The 19,153-nt window shown below is 37.6% G+C and overlaps 1 long non-coding RNA gene and 1 pseudogene across 1 annotated transcript; both read left to right on the top strand.

Annotated features, from left to right (window-relative positions):
* Positions 1 to 1,979: 1,979 nt before the first annotated feature.
* On the top strand, positions 1,980 to 18,308 carry LOC126598868 (FT-interacting protein 4-like; annotated as a pseudogene).
* LOC126598869 (uncharacterized) lies at positions 16,690 to 17,473 on the top strand. Its single transcript, XR_007615002.1, has 2 exons — positions 16,690 to 16,866; positions 17,335 to 17,473. It is a non-coding gene; the product is annotated as an uncharacterized LOC126598869 (long non-coding RNA).
* Positions 18,309 to 19,153: the final 845 nt, after the last annotated feature.

Raw genomic sequence — 19,153 nt, forward strand, 5'->3', positions numbered from 1 at the left:
CTTGTTCCCTTTCCAAGTGGTAAAAATCTTGTTGGCTGCAAGTGGGTTTATCGCCTTAAAAAACATCTTGATGGGTCCATTTCCAGGTACAAGGCACGATTAGTTGCCAAGGGTTATAGTCAAGAAGAGGGGATTGATTATAGTGAGACATTCATTCCCGTGGTCAAACCAAGTACAGTCCAATTAATTCTGGCTCTTGCTGCTCAGTTTCATTGGGATTTGCGCCAATTAGATGTCAAAAATTCGTTTTTGCATGGTGACTTACATGAAGAGGTATATATGGCTCAACCTCCTGGGTTTTTTAGTACTGATCATCCATCTCACTATGTTTGCAAGCTCAAGAAATCACTATACGGCTTAAAACAGGCTCATCGCGCTTGGAATTAGAAGTTTACAAGCTTTCTTCCAGGTTTGGGTTTTCAACCTTCTCTTGCAGATCCTTCTCTCTTTGTGAAATGTACTGAGCTTGGCATTGTTGTGTTATTACTATATGTTGATAATATCATTATCACTGGTAGTAGTTCAAGTGATATTTCCACGGTGATCTTGGCTCTTACTCAACAATTTGATATGAAGGACTTGGGATAGCTTAGTTATTTTCTTGGCTTACAAATACAGTATCAGTCCGATGGTTTATTTGTCTCCCAATCTAAATATATCAAGGATCTGTTGCATAAGGTTGATATGCAAAATGCCAAAGCATGTGATACTCCCTGTCTTCCTTCTCACATGCTTCTCAAGGAAGAAGGGCAGCCTTATCATAATCCTGAACAGTATCGTAGTGTCGTTGGTGCATTGCAATATCTGACATTCACCAGGCCCGACATTGCATTTGCTATAAATCAATGTTGTCAGTTTATGCATCGTCCTATGGATTCTTATGTTGTTGCAGTCAAACGGATTCTTAGATATCTCAATAGTACAATGACCTATGGTATACATTTTAAACCTGGAACATTGTTCTTACAAGCATTTAGTGATGCTGATTGGGCTGGGGATCTAAATGACCGTCGTTCGACTTCTGGTTATATTGTTTACCTTGGTACAAGTTCGATTTCTTGGGCATCTAGGAAACAACACACTGTTTATCAGTCATCTACTGAGGCAGAATATCGAGCTTTAGCCATAACTGCTGCTGAAATGGCTTGGATCCGACAGCTTCTATGTGATTTATAGGTTCCTTTATATGCTCCTCTAATGTTGTATTGTGATAATATTTATGCAATAGCACTGTCTTCTAATTCAGTTTTTCACTCTCGGGTGAAACATATTGAGATTGATTATCATTTTGTTCGCGAAAGAGTAGTTCGAGGAGACTTGGTTGTTCATCATATGTCTTCGAAGGAACAATTTGCCGATATCCTTACCAAGGGTCTGTCTATATCTTTGTTTCGTCATCATTGTGCCAATCTCATGCTTGGTTCCTCCACCCATGTGATTGAGGGGGGATGTAAAGATATAGATAAGGAAGATCAATCCAATGGCCAAGAAGATGCCATCTGTCAAGAGATTAAGTGATATGGTCGTTAGGTTGTTAAGGATTTGTTACTTGTTGTACAAGTAGTGAAAAGTATATAAATAGGAACCTTTTGTATTCATTCTATAAGGAAGTAAAAGCAATATAACAAACAGTGCAATTCTCTCTAATTCTCTTTGATCTCTCTCTTTCTACATTCTGTGTCTACAATCTTTCCCTCTCTAAATAACATTGATAACCTTTAAGCTCAAGATAGTTAATTCAACAAAAACAAGTTGTTCTACACTCTATCAGATTGTATTTTTGCTTAATTTTTTGCCATTGATTCTACCTTTGTACAGGTTGAGCACTTTAGTTCCGAAAACTTGATTATTTACATCTCCGTTTCTTAAATTTATTCGTGCAGTGCTTGCAATTGCACACCTATATCAGTGTCTAAACTTATATTGTTCCGTTCTCTGTAGGTACCAGTAGTTATTTTCGATTTTGTTCTCTTACTGTGATGAACAATCTTAAGCTCGGGGTAGATACGGTTAGCGCACACAATCTTTTGCCTAAAGATGGGGATATGGTTCATCCAATGCCTTTGTCGAGCTTTACTTTGACGGTCAGATGTTCCGCACCACTATCAAAGAAAAGGATCTAAACCCCGTTTGGAATGAGAGCTTCTATTTCAACATTTATGATCCTTCAAACAAGCATTATCTTACACTGGAGGCCTACGTCAACAATAATGTCTAAGCTACCTACTCCAGGTCATTCCTTGGAAAGATTAGCCTCACCAGGAACTCATTTGTCCCCTATTCCGATGATGTTGTCTTGCATTACCCTTTGGAAAAGTGCGGCATCTTTTCCCGTGTAAGATGAGAGCTTGGCCTCAAGGTGTATGTTACTGATGATCCATCAATCAGGTCTTCTAGTCCTGTCCCTAGTGCAGAATCCCTCATAAATTCAAATCTAAACACAGCTTATGGATATACCAAAGGAATTTCAAATCCTGTCATGAATGCTTTGCAAAATAAGAGACATGGAACAAGACACAGCTTTCATCATCTTCCTCATTCAAGTCATGACCAACAACAACAGGATTATGCTTCTTCTGCACCGAATGAGCATTATGTGCCCAAGTATGAAGCTGATCAAATGAAACAGGAACAACTACAGCCTGCAAAGCTGGTTCACATGCACTCTGCTGCATTATCACAACCGGTTGATTTTTCACTAAAAGAGACTAGCCCTTACCTTGGAGGTGGAAGAGTTGTTGGTGGCCACATTATTCATAGAAACAAGACTGCAAGCACCTATGACCTCGTGGAACGCATGTATTTTCTATATGTAAAGGTTGTCAAGGCTTGCGAGCTTCTTGCTATGGATGTCATAAGGAGTCTTGATCCGTTTGTTGAAGTCAGAATTGGAAACTACATAGGGATTACCAAGCACTTTGAGAAGTAACAAAATCTTGTATGGAATCAGGTTTTTGCTTTCTCAAAGGATCGAATGCAAGCATCTGTATTAGAATTTGTTATTAAGGACAATGATTTAATTAAAGATGATTTGGTGGGGCTTGTAAGATTCGACAATAATGAGGTGCCGATGAAAGTCCCACCAGATGGTCCTCTGGCTCCAGAATGGTACCTGCTAGAAAGGAAAAAAGATTAAAAGTGAGCTGATGCTCGCAGTCTGGATTGGAACGCAAGCAGATGAGGCTTTTTCTGATGCATGGCATTTCTGATGCAGCTACTCATGTTGATAGCACACTAGCTGCCTCCACATCAGTACGTTCAAAGGTCTATCATGCACTTAGGTTGTGGTATGTGCTTGTCAATTTTATCGAGGCACAAAGACACTTCAGGTTTTGAAAACAAAGACACTTCAGGCTCGAAATCTAAATACCCATTGAAATGAAGATATTTTGTTTGTCACTTCTGAACCTTTGAAGATCATTTTATCATTTCTGTTGAGGATTGTGTGGACCCTGGGAGAGATGAAATTATTCGGAGAGTCATATTACCACTAAACATTGTAGATAGGCATGCTGATGATCGTATGATCCATTCCTGATGGTTTAATCTAGAAAAGCCAATTGCTGTCGATATATATCAGTTGAAAATGGACAAGTTCTCAAGTCACCTTCATCTTCGAGTTTGTCTTGATGGAGGTTATCATGTTCTTGATGAGGCAACTCATTACAGCAGTGATTCAAGCCCTACGACAAAGCAACTTTAGGGGCCATCAGTTGGCTCAGAATCTTGAATGCATCAAGGTTTCACCCAATGAAAATGCGCAATGAAAAGGGCACATCAGACACATATTGTGTGGCAAAGTATGGTCATAAATGGGTCCGGACAAGAATCTTCGGTAACCACCTGAGTCCAAAATTCAATAAGCAGTACACTAGGGAAGTATTTGATCCTGCTACAATTCTTATTGTAGGTGTATTTGACAACATTCAGCTCGGGGATAAGGATTCCAATGGTCATAAGAACCTGAAGATTGGGAAGGTTCATGTTTGTATCCCAACACTTGAAGCAAGACATATATACACGCACTCTTATCCCCTGCTGGTTCTTCACCCAACTAGTGTTAAGAAGATGCGGGAGCTGCCTTGGCAATTCGGTTTTCATGTACATCCTTTGTAAATATGATATACATATACTCAAAACTGATGTTGCCAAAGATGCATTATGCAAGGCCCTTCAATGTTATGCAGTTTGACATGTTACGTCACCAGGCTGTCAACATAGTTATAGCTGTTAACTACATTGCAAAAGATGAAATTGGTACAAAGGAAGAGAAAGAATTGGTAGAGAGAAAACAAGAAAGATTGTATTGATTGATTAGAGAAAATGTATACAACTGAACTTAAGGAAATGATAACTATACAATCCCTTATATAGCCATATAACCCAATTACAATAATACCCCTCTAACTATACTAACAAACTCCACTACTAAAATAGTTTCATGGGGCATTTCTGTTATTACTAAAGATTTCTATTATTACTCCCCCCTCAAACTAAACTTGGTGTAGCCAATTGAAGTTTGAACTAGCTAGAGCTCTGAAACTGATCTGGAACTGCATGACATTTTGAATGCATGACAAAGGTTGTGGTGAAGCCTGGGATTTGGTAAGATGACCATGTGACTGAGAGATCCAAGTTTTCCAATAGGGACATGCTTAATGGTACATAAGTTGGAGAAAGATTTGATGAAGTAAGAGTTTAGAGAAGCCAATGAGTGAATGATCCAATTCTAAGCCAACAAAAGCCCTGAAATCACTTTTCAGAGATGAGAGATCATATTCTCCAACCGTGGGCTTTGGTAGATGTTGTAAGAAGCGAGGAAACCACTTCTTGAAAGCCATACATGCATGATTTTATCCTTAAGAGCTCAATTGATCAACCCATGAGGCTCGCTGAAATGTATGTTGCTGCTGAAAAATGCTCTGCACAATACAGTTTCTAATCCTAATATGTTGAAGTCTTTGTCATCTACAGAGGAGTTTGAGCAAAAAAATATTTTGAACTAACTAAAATTTACAGAAACTAGCACCAAATCAACTAAGAAGACTGACACTCCAAGAAACCAAATCAACAAAAGAGAATGACACTCCAAGAAACCAAATCAACCAAGGAGATTGACACTCCTGATAGCTTACTAAATCTTCCCAGATACTAACACCAAAATTAACCAAGGAGAATGACACTCCAAGATACACGCAGAAAGAATGACATTTCCTGCCTTTGCATTTACAAATCGTAATCTTTAACTAAGAAACTCAAATCCTAGAGAATGACACTCCAAGATATAGACAGAAAGAATGACGCTTTTTGATATCTACACATCAAAATTCTCAACCAAAACTCCCAAACACTACAGAATCATTAGCAGAGACGAATTCACCTGATTTTCAGCATGAACTTCCCAAAATCTTCAAACTGCGTGATTTCAGACAAACAACCCACTTTTCAGACCTTTGAACTTCCAACTCGAGCACCAAACAAGTCAACGGAAAGCATCTTCAGGATCGGAAATGGCGACGAACCAATTGACAATTCTCTAAAAAAGAAACTTCATAAATTTCTTCAACTACCAACATTTCTTGCAATCAGCCTTAATCATATACTCAAAACCCCGAAACATATCATATAGAATTCACACCAACACTGCATAAAATTTCATTGACCCAAAAACACAAACACCTTATGTGCAGAATTGAAGAACCAAAGAAATGTAATGATATGATTCCAACAGTGCCACCAGAAAAGATTACAGCAAGAGCACCAATCCAAGAACAATAACTAGACTTCAAGAACTTCAAGAACCATACCCAAATCCAGTGCAAATTCAGTGAAATATTATGAAAGGAAGAAATAGAGAATCATACCAAAATATGCAGATCCTGATTTTGCCAATGAAAGTGGCCATCAGCATGCAATTGCATATGTGATTGGAATCGGTGAAGCCGCCCTCTCAGTCTCACTCTTCGGACAACGACTCCATCATTTCATACAGTCTCTCTGGCTTTTTCGTGTGATAATGATTGAACAAATTCGAACCTCCTTTTTTATTTTTCTTTCCCTTTCAATTCTTCGGTCAATTAATTTCCCAAGCCAAGCAAAAAGTCATAATCTTTTTCACGATGCGGCAGTCGCAGAGAAGGAAAAGGAATAAGAAGAAAACCCATGTTCCTGCTGCTATTTTTTTTTCCTGAAATTTTCTCCAACTTTCGATCTGGAACGGGGAAACTCATGAATTTGATCGAAAAGATATCACCCTAGAAACAAATCAACCTAAAGAACGATCGCGGAAGCACCCAGAAACTTATCCTAACATCTAATGAAAATTTGGAAAGAAACTAAGCTTGAAACAAATGAAAAATAATAAGAAATGGAACCACCATAATCCATAGCGTGAGCCCGGTGGCTCTGATACCATGTTAACTACATTGCAAAAGATGAAATTGGTACAGAGGAAGAGAAAGAATTGGTAGAGAGAAAACAAGAAAGATTGTATTGATTGATTAGAGAAAATGTATACAACTGAACTTAAGGAAATGATAACTACACAATCCCTTATATAGCCATATAACCCAATTACAATAATACCCCTCTAACTATACTAACAAACTCCACTACTGAAATAGTGCCATGTGGCATTTTTGTTATTACTAAACATTTCTATTATTAGTAGCAAGGCTAGGCCGAACGAAGCCACCACTTAGGAAGGAAATGGTGGAATACATGTCTGACGTGGACTCGTATCCTTGGAGTATGGGATAGAGCAAAGTGAATTTCTTCAAGCTAATGACGGTTTTCTCAGGAGTATTTGCTGTAGGCAAATGGTTTACTGATATATGCATGTGGAAGAATCCCATCACAACAGTGCTTGTTCATGTTTTCTTCCTTATGCTTGTTTGCTTCCCGGAACTAATTCTGCCACAGGTTTTCTGTACATGTTTCTTATAGGGATATGGAACTTCTGTTATAGGTCTAGATATCTTCCCCACATGAACACAAAGATCTCACAAGCTGAGTTAGTGCACCCTGATGAGCTAGATGAGGAGTTCGACACATTCCCAACAAGTAGGAACTCAAAGCTGGCGAGTATAAGGTTGTTGACTTTTGTATTTTAGGTAAGATCCCTAATTGATATGTAATCCCGTGTATTCTCATGTAATCACTTGTAATTAGTTCTCTTTCCATTTATGTTAGGCTTGTACACCTTTAAATACCTCTTATTGAGAAGAATATATCACAATTCAAAGCATTCTCTTCTTGGCACCAAAGCCAGGTTGGTAAAAAAAACAAAAAAACCTTAGCTAGACAACACTGTCGCGGCTCAGCCATGTTCGGTTCGCCTTCCTTGATTAGCGAGCGATTATCGTCGTTGCTATCCCTTGATCAGTGAGCGATTATTGTCGTTGCTACCCTCTCTAAATTCGAAATAAACAGTGAGTGACGACGTCATTGCTAACTCGAATCTACTTAATCGATTCACTATGTAGTGTGACGAACCAGACTTGCTACCTCGTATCACTGCAGCCCGACCCAATATCGCATCAGACCACAACCCTACTGCAATTGTTGTCCCATCATGCCTATAATCCCCAAACTCAGTACGAATTTGTCGTTCCTACACTGATATGAAATAATCCAACACTCAAATTAAAACCCTATGATTGTAGTATATGTAAGTAGGGATTGTTCTAGGCCAGGGATTAGAAGAGATGCTAATCTACTCAATTTAAACTTTAAAACACTTAACTAGACTAAAAAACAGCAACTTAGACTCTTATGACTCAAAACTGACCAAATTGACTCAAAACAGCAAAACTAAGTTAAAAAGACTCAAAACAGACTCTAGGGAGTGATTTGGACGAATTTAAGACTCTGAAGACTCAAAACTCTAAATTAGACAGATTTGAACTCAATTAACTAAACTAAGACACCAAAGAGGAACTATGGGGGTTTTTGGACGAATTTGATAAAACTAAATAAATTGCAGCAAACAAAGTAAGTTAAAACGAAATTAAGGTGAATTCAAGGGTGAAAAGCTAGTTAGAGGGTCCTTCTCCACACATGAACATATGCAACATAATTCGATTTTCAGTATTGTTTTTTTAAACCATGAATGACAATACCCCAAATTAATCGTGAATGCACTAATTAACTCTCAGATTTCCCTAAATTCATTGAATTGAATGGACAACGCATCGCAATCAAATTATTCTTCTCAATTTCCCTATATGAATAGCATAATAGAGATACATTCAAAGATCATTAAGTTCTATGGAAATCATAAGCATTGACAAGGCTATCGTAACTATGAACTGCATGATACTCCAACCAAGAATCTACTTAACACGATTGTGACTAGCAATCTCCACTACTTTTAATTATAAGTTCCTAACGATTAGGTGAAATTCCCTTATAATTTAGCATCAGATTCATGTATGCAAACTAAGTATGCATCCTTAATCAACACACAAGAATAAGTTATCAATCAAATAGATAAGTAAATCACATTCATGTTTTACGAAACAATAACTGAAAGGAATCAATCAGTGGCGGAGCCACATGGAGACTAGGGTAGTCCATGGCTCATCCTGGAAATAAATTTATATCGACTATGTAGTAATTTTTGCAATAATGTCCATGTGGTGTGTTGGTATGTCAGGTATTAAAGTTTTCATTAGGTCCTGGGGTCGACGCCTGTTAACGGAAAGCTACTTTTTGGTATTTTTTTACCAATTACCATATATAACTACCCTTCTGCTAACATTCTGATTTCTTTTAAACCAATTATTTTTTTGTTAGTTCATATAAAACAAGGTATATATATTCGGGAGGAAGATTGAATGATATTAAAAAAAAGTATCGTAATAATAGCTTATTTTTTTGTTAGTTCATATAAAACAAGGTATATATATTCGGGAGGAAGATTGAATGATATTAAAAAAAAGTATCGTAATAATAGCTTATTTTTTTGTTAGTTCATATAAAACAAGGTATATATATTCGAGAGGAAGATTCAATAATATTAAAAGAAAAATATCGTAGTAATAGTTTGAGCTAGTCATAACGTTATTATCAATGTTGCGTTAGATGTCAACACAGGTTCTATTTACTATGACATCTCTCAATGCTAATTTTTTCATAAATATTTTAAAGCTCCATCACTCTTGTTTGATTCAAATTTTCCATGATATTACTAATTTTTTTTCTAATTTCTTTCATTAGTTTAAAGGCCCCTCCTGGCATTAATTTCTGGCTCCGCCAATGGAATCAATTCATATTAAGCATATGTCTATGGCTTTGAACTCACCTTTAACTAAGAGAACTTAGTTACACATGTTCATAGCAATTGTAAAACAAACTGAAATATATATTGAAACTAAAATGGGGGAAGAAAGAACTCTTAGAACTTCAATGGTTGCAGGTGGCTTGTGCACAAGGACCTCCTTCATCAATGGAAGGCACGGCAAGACTATCTTCCTCTCCAATGGTGTAGCAAATGATGTAGAATGGTGTATGTGTTGTGGCAGGATGTGTTTCTGAATGGTAGGGGGATGGTGGTTTGAATTGTGGCAGAAAATATGTATTTATAGGGAGAAAAGGCACAACAAAAAGGGTTGAATTAGGACTCCAAATCAGCAAAGAACAAGGACAATTCTCATCAGATTCCAAGGATGAAAATGAGTAGGAAATTCGTCAGATTTCTAGGGGGAAGAAGGATCAAGTTATTTGCATTATTTTAGGGCTTCTAGAATCAGATAATAGGCATTCTAATGTGATAAGGAGTCCCCCTTGCAGCTGGATTTAAGGCATGATAAGATTGGGATAGGATAAGATAAGATAATGTTAGTTTAGATAAGATAAGGTTGGATAAGGTTTTGGATAATGTTCCTTCTTTTGAGCTGATTCCTTATCTTCTTTGTCTTGAATTTAATATCTTCATCTCCTTATCAGATTCCTAGCCTTTTGAACTCCAAAAATGTCCATCCACCTTGGCCCATACATGTGCTATCCATTTAGTGCCCAAAACTGCTTTGAAATGTTTCAAAATGCACTTTCTTGCCAGCTTTGTCATTTCGACCTACAAACACACAAAAATAGCTTAAATCACTATAATAAACACAAACTAACTATGAAAATGCAAGAAAACAAGCTAACTAAGTCGCATAAATATGCTCCTATCATACACCAGATTTGACTTACTCGAATGCAACCTCAAGATTTGATTCGTACCCGTTTCAAATCATATTCTTTGACTGACTTCTGTCAGCTACGAAGAACCTACCAATATCGTTGCTACAACTCGCTTTGAACATTGTTGCTATTGTCATTGATGTCTTCTCTGTGTGAAGGCTTGAATCCCCCACACCACTACTGCTGTTTGAAGAAAAGAAAAAGATAAAAAGAGGAAAAAAAAGAAAAGTAAAAAAAAGGAAAAGAAAGGGAATCAAAAGTCCATGGGAGAGAAAAGAATTGGTTAATCATTAGGCTTTTTTTTTTCCTTCTTCGGCCATCCAGATTGCAGGCGAGCTTAGGCATGGTTTATTTGGGCTTGGGCTTTATTAATCAGTTACTCACGTTGCACCCATAGTAATGGTGGGCCGAACTTATGGGACCAATCGTGACCGGTTCAAGTCGCGTGCATTGGTTGCCGAAGTTAAGGTAGATTCTGACCATGCAGGTAATGATGGTAAGGCTTTAAAAGTTTCTGCATCTGTTATGAATAGTACATGGATAATTGATTCTGGTGCTACTAAATATACGACTTGTGATTCTAGACAGGTACAAACATTAAAACCATCCACCAATACTATAGTTAGTGTTGCCAATGGTAATGTTGTCCCCATTATTAGGGAAGGCGATATCTCATTCTCTGATACCCTGAATCTTGACTTCATACTTGTTATTCCTTCCATTGACTATAATTTATTATTTGTTGCTCAAATAACTATTGCCCTACATTGCCTTGTTATTTTTTTGCCTTCATTTTGTGTTTTTAAGGACATTTGGACTAGCAAGACGATTGGTTATGGTATTAGGAGGGGAAAACTCTACTACTTAGAGTTGACATCGAACAGTTCTCAAAATTTGACTCAAGCTCTTGCCGTGGAAGGATCACATGAGGAAAGGGATAAGGTTTCAAAGGTTTGGTTGTGGCATCGTCGACTTAGACATGCTTCTTTCGACTATTTATGAAGGTTATTGCCTAGCCTATTTTTTAAGCACAACGTTTCTAGCTTTAAATGTGGTGTTTGTGAAATGGCTAAAAGTCATTGTGCTTTATTTCCGTCCAGTATGAATAAAAGTTTAGTTCCATTTATGATAATTCATTCTGATGTTTGGGGGCCATCTAAAACTGCTACGTTTGGTGGTGCTCATTGGTTCGTTACTTTTATTGATGATTGCACACGTATGACTTGGGTCTGTTTGATGAAGTCCAAAAGTGGGTCTATTTGATGAAGTCCAAAACTGAAGTTCCTTCTGATATACCCTACCCTCAGTTATATGTACAATTTCATAATTTCCCTAAAGCTTAATGGAATTATCAATCTAGTCCATTATCTTTATTAAATTTGGACCCTTGATCTTGATTTCCAAACTCCTTCAAACTGCCATGTGGCAGCACCCCAACACTCCTCACGTTTCTCTCTCTCTCCCCCACCCCATAACTCATTTTCCTCTTTCTTTCAGCTCTTTTTCTCTGCTCTCTCCCTCTTTCAAAACCCTATCATCTCTCTTCCTCTCTTGTACCGTGACCACACACACAAAACTACACCACCTGCTCGAGTAGGACAGCACCACCATCCTCATCCCTCCTTCATCAATCTTTTCTCTCTCCCGTCACAGCGAGGATGATGAAACCCTGAAAACTCTCCAGCAGTTTTAGTTGTTTTTTCGGTTAGGTAAGTTCGAATTTTCCTCTCTTTTCATTCTAGTGTGAAGCTTGGAAGAGATTTATTGAGTTTTATGTCATTTTTATCAAGGTTTTAGAACAAGATCAGGTCGGGGGAAAACTCACCCATCTTCAGCAAGCTTGTGGTTGTTGAGGAATTTTTCGAACATCACCGGCCGTTTCATGGCAAACCAAAGGTATAAACTTACTCCTTTCACCTTGTGCTTCCTTTTGGTACTTAGATCGGAGCTTAGGGTTCATGTTTGCAATCAGCCGGAGCTAGGGAAGTTCATGTGTTCATCTCTGTTCAGTCAAGTCCTTTCCGGCCGTTTCAAAGACCCTCAGGCCTTAAGCCCGTTATGAGCCAGCCCAAAACCCTAACCTATTCCCTTTTTAATTTTATTTAAATTCCTAAAACCCAAAAGGCCTTAGGGCCGTGACACCTAAGCCCAAAACCCTTGGCTTTTAAGCCTTAGGGCCAGGAGGAACTCAGGCATCAAGCCCGTTAAGCCCATTTTCCTTTTTTTATTAAGTTAATTGTTTTTAAAAATCAAAAGGGCCCTTGGGCCGTTTCTATTGGGGGCTTTAAGCCCAAACCCTAAAGTCCTAAACCTAGTCCAACCCTAAGCCCAGACCTGTTTGACTCGGTCTGGCCGTTGACTTTGACTTTCAGGTTGACTTTTCCAGTTTTCGTCTGAGACCTCTCCTTGGCTAATTTCGACATCTTGGACCTATTTTTTAAGTCCATCTTCCCAAATTCCATCATTTGAGTAGAGTTTGACTAAATGTACCCCTTTATGTGAATAGGTGCAATTATTAGCGGCGATTCCGTTATTCCTTTTTTATACAGCTTTGCACCATCGGTGTATGGTGAGTGGACCCCTTCAAAAAATGCATGTTTTAATAGTAGAAATGCATACATGAAAAGCATGATTTGATGATTACGTTTTATGAAATGTTTTGTGAGAGATCATGCTTACTGAGGCTAGATTGAATTACTACTATTTTTCCTATAACCCGTGTTCTTATAGAATATATGATGGATGACGATATGATATTTAGACATGTTTAGAACACCTCTTTTATAGTATAGATGATAGATGACTTTATACTATGAACTTGCTTTTCAATATATGTATGTTCAATGGTTTTTGTACTTACCTAGTAGTCCTTATTCCGCTACTAGACGTAGGGATAGATTCTGGTCTGTCCCGGGCGAAGGTTTGGTGTTGGCATAGGGCCTAGAGTGTGTTTCCTCTGGCTATTTAGCATAAGGACGGGGAGCCGGGGAGCCGGCATGGGGCCTAGAGTGTATTTTCCTTTGACTGTCTGCTCAGAGACAGGGAGCCGGCATGAGGCATGGGGGTTATCGGACATTCACTAGTGATTATATATATAAGTTATGATTTCAGACATTACACGACATGCTAGGTTTCGGAAAACCTATGTTTATCATTATATATGTGTTTTCATAAAACCTGGGGGTTAGTACATTGACAACTGTTTTACTATGTATATATATATCAACTTGGTCCACCCATGTTTGTTTTACACCCCCTTCAGGACCTTATAACAAGGAATACGATCTGAGCTACGAGGAATTTCTCTACCAGTGATTCAGTGCTATATCTTCTCTGCTTCGGCACCTATTGTAATAACATTTCTCTATCTTAAATTTTCGCTTATATTCTGTATTAGATGTATGCTCTGAACATGTTATGCGTTATCCTAATTTTAATAGTTAGCAGTTGAACTTTAATATTGTGTTATTAGTTCTTATTGCATGTTTTAGCATATTTCTCAGCATTTGCTTAAATTAAATGGCTTTTGTCACCCTTCGAGTGTCGGCCAACACGTGACCATTCCGATGTCCCAAGGACATCGGGATCGGGGCGTGTCACCTTCTTTGTTTCAGTAGTTTTATAAAATGGCACAAGTACAATATAAGTCACACATACAAGTTCTCAAAAGTGATAATGACAATAATATGTTAACTCTGACCTTCTTGCCTTTCTTGATCATCATGGCATTGTTCATCAAACCATATACTATACTCCACAACAAAATGGGGTTGCAGAATGCAAGAACCGTTAACTTTTAGAGGTTGTTTGTGCTTCTTTGCTCGAGGCTCGTCTCTCGTTATCCTATTGGGGAGAATCCTTCCCCTCAGCTGCGTATCTCATTAATCTTGTTCCATCCCGATCCGTTGATTTTCAAACACCATTTTAGGCTCTCTCTTCACACTTTAATGCTCATGTGGTCCCTAATCTTCCACCTTATGTGTTTGGTTGTGTGGCCTTTGTTCATCTCCATAAACAGTAGAGGAGTAAGCTTGAACCTCAGGCCTTACGGTGTGTGTATGCAGGGTATGCCTCAAATAAAAAAGGATATCGTTGTTATCACCCTCTGACCAAAAAGTTGTTTGTCATTATGGATGTTTCCATTCATAAGAATAATATGTACTTTGCCAATCTCGAGTCTTCACTTCAGGGGGAGAGTCAAACAAAAGTTCAAACTCTTGATTATACTATTTCAAAGACAGATAATGTGAATGTTTTGGATTTAAGTGGTGATGTCTTGGAGTAAGTGGTGATCATTCACAAGAAAATAATAATGTGAATGAATTAGAAGTAAGTGGTAATGTCTTGGAGACAAGTGGTGATCATTCACATGGAAACAATGTTGAAAACTTTGAAAGTAATGAGTTGACTGCACCAGGTAACTCACACCCTTCCTCTACACTTGACAGCTCACTGCCAGTTTTCTCACCAGCAGACAACCTTGTGTCACCAACTACATCACAATCGATGTCACCGCCCATAAGCCTCAATAACCATAATCAATCGCCTTCGATCCCAGATGCACCACCGTCACGTCACCTCCCTGACCGTGTAAACCGATGTATTCCTAAACCTACTTATGAAGCTGACCCTAAATGCAAAACTAGGTATCCAATGAATAAGCCCAATCCTGAATCCAATGTGTTATACCCATTAACTAATTATGTGTCTACCAGTCACCTGTCAGAATCAAATAAGTCATATGTGTTTCAATTATCTACTGTATCTATTCCTAACAGTGTGCAAGAGGCTTTAGCTGATCCACGTTGGTAAGCAGCAATGAATGAAGAGTTGAAGTCTTTGACGAAAAATGCTACATGGGAGATTACAGACTTGCCATCAGATAAGAAACCTATGGGATGTAAATGGGTTTATACTGTGAAGTATAAAGCTAAGGGGACGGTGGATCGCTTCAAGGCAAGACTGGTAGCAAAATGATACACTCAAAAATATGGAATTGACTATACAAATACATTTGCTCATATGGCCAAGATCAACACAGTTCGTGTTTTGTTGTCCTTGGCTATAAATCTTGATTGGCCTTTACAACAGTTCGATGTGAAGAATGCCTTCTTACATGGAGATTTGACAGAAGAGATTTATATGGACCTTCCACCTGGATGTAATGCTCCAAATAAATACAAAAAAAAAAAAGTGTGCAAGTTTAAGAAATCCTTATATAGCTTGAAGCAGTCCGCTTGAGCATAGTTTGGAGGATTCACAAAATCTATGAAAGCATTTGGTTACAGACAAAGTAACTCTGATCATGCTTTTTTCCTGAAAAGACAGAATGGGAAGCTTACTGCACTTATTGTGTATGTAGATGATATGGTGGTAACAAGTCATGATCCAGAAGAACATGTGGCCTTGCAAAGATACATGTCTACAGAATTTGAAGTGAATGACCATGGATCCCTGAAATATTTTTTAGGGATTGAGGTATCGAGAAGCAGTTCTGGAATTTTCTTATCTCAGATAAAGTATATTATTGATTTGTTGTACGAAATTGGCATGTTAACTTGTCATCCAGTAGCTACACCATTAGAAGAAAGATTGATGCTTAGTGTTGATCCTAATCAAGTACCAGTTGACAAAGGAAGATACCAAAGGTTAGTAGGTCGTTTGATGTATTTGGCACACACAAGACCAGACCTTGCGTATGCCTTGAGTGTAGTGAGTCAATACATGCATGATCCTAGAGAACAACACATGAATGCCGTGATGAGAATATTGCAATATTGAATGGAAGTCCAGGCAAAGGAATTTTGTTTAAAAGGAATTACCTTAGTGTTGAAGGTTATACTGATGCAAACTAGGCAGGTTCGATTGACGATAGGCTCTCAACATCAGGTTACTTTACATTTGTTGGGGAAAACATGGTTACATGGAGAAGTAAGAAACAAAATGTGGTTGCCCGTTCCAGTGCAGAAGCTAAATACAGATGTATGGCTTTGGGGATTTGTGAAATTTTGTGGCTTAAGCTTCTGCCAAGCTGTGATGACCTGTATTTTCAAAACCTTTGCCTATTTTTTTTTAATGTATTATTTATATTTACTTACAGTTTTATTATTTGAGCAAGTAATATCTATAGTTATTTATTTATTTGAACCTACAACATTTTCTCACCTATCTTCACTGCCTGTATCGTATCTCATTTTTCCATCTCATAGCTTACACTTGTCAAGTTATTGCTTCTAACGTGGCATGACCATGTTCATAGTAATCTATAGTAATTTTAGAATTTCATTTTGAGGTGCTTGTAAGCATGCTTATTTACACCTCCTCCTTTGTTTCGATAACCAAGATAAGAGCCATCCTCTATGTCTATCTATAAATATGTATTCTATTAATATAGTTTACTTCTTGGTTAAGTTTTCTTGACCACTACGTTTGGGTAGCCGCCTCATACTCCTATAAATAGGAGCAAAGGCTCCATTCTTTTGAAACCACAGAAGCATGCAATGCATGCATTACGTAGGGGTGATGTACATATAGTATATATCTATGTATACATATATATGTACGTGTGTGTGTGTATATATTATATATGTATAGAGAGAGATAGCGAGCTAGGGTTAGAGAGTTTGAGGTGTGTGGAAATGTTAGTTGGGTTGTCTTGCCAAAGCTTGGATTATCAAGGTGAGTGGTTTATGTAATGTGTTTCAAAGTATTCTTATTTTCTAATAAATGAAAACCACGAACTATTGTGGGTTTTATCTATTTATAAATCTCTATCTATTTTAAGTCAAGCATGTTGGATTTGTTGAAATGATTTTGGAATTATTAATATGGTGATATGTGGATTAATTGGATATGTTCATGGAGCATGAGAACTTTAGTGTTGCATTAATCCGAGGGATAAATGTAAACTGCACATGGGGACTTTAGGGCAAAATGGCCAGTAAGGGTCACGTGGTGTGTTACAATTTTTGAAGGATGTAATGAACACATAAAGGGATGATGTGTTATGGAATGATGTGGCTAAAGCTTTGATATTATTATTCTATTTTATAGTGTGATTAAAATGGCAAGCTTGACTGGCATATTATATATTCTACTCACTGAGCGACGGTGGTTGTTGCTCACCCCTCACCTATTATTTTACAGTTGGGTTATTTGGCAAGACAGGTGTTGGAAGAGCTGAGGTTGTGATTGAGGAGAAGTTTAAGGATTTTTATTTATTATTTTTGTACACCCTGTAAGGATTTTGAAGTTATATTTAATAAGAGGAGTTTATATTTTCCAACCCGTGTCAATTTCTTTTTATTTATTTTTACTTTACTCGCGTTTCGGGCGCGGGGTCTTATTTTTCCCCTGACCCTGGGTCCAGGGCATGACACAAGCGATTTGGGTATACAACATGATAAGCCCATGAAATTATTTTGTGATAATAAAGCTGCTCGTGATATTGCACAGAATCCAGTACAACATAATAGAACAAAGCATGTTGAAGTTGACCGGTTCTTCATCAAAGAAAAATTGGAAGGAAAAATAATTGAATTACTGGCAATAAGAACAAAAGATCAGTTGGCATATCCTCACAAAAGCTGTTTCAAGTCACAAGTTTTCAAGTTTCTTGAACAAGTTGGGCATGAGCGACATATATGCACCAACTTGAGGGAGAGTGTTGACTTTTGTATTTTAGGTAGGATCCCTAATTGATATGTAATCGTGTGTATTCTCATGTAATCACTTGTAATTAATTCTCTTTCCATTTTGTTAGGGATGTACACCTTTAAATACCTCTTATTGAGAAGAATATATCACAATTCAAAGCATTCTCTTATGAGGTATGATCGCCTAAGGAGTGTAGCTGGTAGAATTCAGACTGTTGTTGGTGATATAGCTACCCAAGGGGAACGGTTTCAGGCATTGTCAAGCTGACGCGATCCACGCGCTTCAGCACTTTTTGTCACATTCTGCCTCATGCCGCCTTGGTGATGTACGTTACACCGTCCCAGGTAGTGGCAGCATTGGCCGGGTTCTTTATGATGAAGCATCCGAGGTTTCGCCATAGGCTACCATCCGCACCCATCAACTTCTTCCGCAGGCTGCCTTCAAGGACCGACAGTATGTTGTAAACTAAAGCTCAAATGTTTCTTGCTGCTGGGATCATTTTACTGACTTAATATTTGTTGACATTGTTGTTCTTCTTCCTGTTTCTTGCTTCCTTTGGGCCGCTAGTGGGATGATATAGGAACATGAATAAGTAAAATAATTTTTTCAAGAAAATTCTTGATTTCTCTATTATTTGTATGCTAAAAACTCACGATAATATAATTTTTCGATCACATTGTAAATCACATCTTTGAAAGAACTGAATTCACCATGATCGTTAGTTCTGCCTTTATAAAGGTTGTGTTCAATAAGTACAGTACATCTTCTTTATACCACATGCTAATATTATTTTTTATTACATTGTAAATCATATCTCTGAATGAGTTGAGTACACCGTCGTTGTTAGTTTATTATGAAATTAGCAACTTAAATTTTAAGCTACTAATTACACGTTTTAAATTCGCAAGTGCACAATACTAGACACATAGTATAGAAAGCAAGTAAGAGATCATTCCCACGAGGATTGCACTAATATGTATCTAGATTATGATTCCTAAAACAATTTAAATTAATTCTTTTACAAAAGTATAAAAACACAATATAAATAAAAGTAATTGGCAATAAGGGTTTTGAAAGATGTTTGAACGGCTAGGAAGCTTTTTTGCCTAAGTAATCGATACACAAGTTAGATGCTTAACGTTTGCCAACCTAAAGGCATGGTATCTACTTTTTAAGTTGTTGATTTCCCAAAAACAAATTAGGTATGGGTGTCTATTCTTAACTCTTTTTGTTCTCGAAGTATTTAGCATGGTATCTATTAAGTTACACTCTGAGAAAGCATAATACAATGGAAATCGACAAACACGTG

The sequence above is a fragment of the Malus sylvestris genome, chromosome 14 (assembly GCF_916048215.2).
Source record: "Malus sylvestris chromosome 14, drMalSylv7.2, whole genome shotgun sequence".
NCBI lineage: Eukaryota > Viridiplantae > Streptophyta > Magnoliopsida > Rosales > Rosaceae > Malus > Malus sylvestris.